Raw genomic sequence first — 2,018 nt, 5'->3', positions numbered from 1 at the left:
TGAGCCTGACCACTACCTGGACAGTCGTCAGTTCTTCCCCTAACCGACTCATCAGTTATCGAATCCGCTCTTAATTGTGTTTTAATTTCTTTCTCTGCAAATGGCGAGGGGGTAATCACTCCGGAATATTGCGTACACCTCAACTTTCACTTTGCAACTTCGGCTTCACTTTCTCACTTTTCCACAACTTTCACTTTACTTTTTCACTTTTCCGCAACTTTCACTTCACTTTTCCACTTTTTCGTAACTTCCACTTCACTTCCCCACTTTTCCGTAACTTTCACTCAACTTTACCACTTTCCGGTAACTTTCACTTCACTTTTTCACTTTTCTTTAAATTTCCTTTCACTTTTTCACTTTTGCAGCACTTTTAAGTTTTTAGGAAAGAAAGAGAGGGGGTAGGGGAGGTCAAGGGAGAGATGTGGCAGGGTAAAAAGGGGGGGGGGGGCGCAATAGCACCGAGGACTGAGGCCACCGGCAACATTCTTACCTGTCAAAATTGTTGTACATAAGCAACTGCCTCTTTGGCAGGGCGGCGATAGTGATAGGGGCTTGACAGACTCTAAAATCTACGTTTTTTATTTTAGTGCTGAAGGAACATTGGGCTACTTTAAATCCGTGCAAGCGTACTCTCCGTCAGGGAAGGTATTTTTATGTACTCCTGTATTGTGATCGTCAAGCTCATATCAGCCATGTGGGACCGGTCCCCTGCCCCAGCCCCGACATTTTAAGCCATTCCCCCCCCCCTCCTTCTCCCCCTCCTTCCTGCCCTTTCCCCCTCGGTTTCGCCAATGTGCACAACACATAGTAAGAGGTTCGGTATTTTATGGAGAAGAACACAATTATGCTGAGCAAAAGAATTTATTATCCGACACTAATAACAAATGATAACATTAAAACGACACTTTCACATACATAATACAAGGAAAGTATAAACTGTTCATATTCCTATCTCGCAATATAAACAATACATATAATCCCACACAGCCCTCTGCTGTCCGTCATTTGATAGCCTGTAAACAGAAAAGAAAAACTTTCACTTAAATTTCATTGTATAATTCTCGAATGCGCCTCATTGTTTCCACATTTAGTTTTAATTCTTTGCCATGCAATTCTGGGGTAGGTATACTGCAAAGGTAATCACATATGTCGAAATAATTATGGCCCCGGTCCAAGACAGACAAAAAGTGATTGTCATTTACAGAAAACCAAATACAAAAGCAGCCTAAATTTCTGGGTTGCGTTCCTTCTGGAGGCTTTATCGGCGCCGATGGCAACGTATACTTCACAGCTTTCCCTTTGCCTGATAAATATTTGAATCCCAATACGCACCCGATGATACATAAACTTGTACTGTCAAGGAAGGCACACCATGTTCCGGGTGATATCTCATGTTGCACTGTTACCTGTGTGACAGAAAACCTGCCTCCGGAATCACGCCTGAGGCCGTCAATTTGAGCTCTCACTCGAAGTAATCTGTCATTGCTTAATTTTAACCCTTGGGTTGTAAGTAGCCAAATGAGAGTCGATTTCCTAATTATTATGTCTTTCTTATTGACGTCTTTTACCGATACGAAAGGACTGTCATGTAGCAGTCCGGTATCTCCAGTCTCTGGAACTGAGCTCGCGTGGAACGCCCCCAAGTCAAAAGTCAGTAGTTCGTCGGGAAAATCTTCATCCTCGCCTATGCTTCCGGAAGTGTTTTCCGCGTTCGTATTTTCTGTTTGGTCGTTTTCCCTGTCATCCATGTCCTCGTTATCGTAGTGGTCGTCGTCCATTTCTAAAATTGAATCCGCATCAAACTGATTGGGGGGCGGTAAGTCATCTGGGGGGTTAATGTTCAACCACGCAGCTACGGCATTTGCATCTTCCCGTGCCCTTAAAACAGTCTGTAGTATCAACTCATCCGTGGGTAATCCTTGAGATTCAACAAAAATCTCAAATTGATCACCGCTATCAGCCTTTCTACGGTCTTGTGGAAAACTATAGCCTTCTTTCTGAAGAGAGTTAGAAATATC

This window comes from Frankliniella occidentalis, unplaced genomic scaffold (assembly GCF_000697945.3).
Source record: "Frankliniella occidentalis isolate FOCC.00 unplaced genomic scaffold, Focc_3.1 Scaffold119, whole genome shotgun sequence".
In the NCBI taxonomy this organism is placed as follows: Eukaryota; Metazoa; Arthropoda; class Insecta; order Thysanoptera; family Thripidae; genus Frankliniella; species Frankliniella occidentalis.
This window is presented reverse-complemented; position numbering follows the sequence as displayed.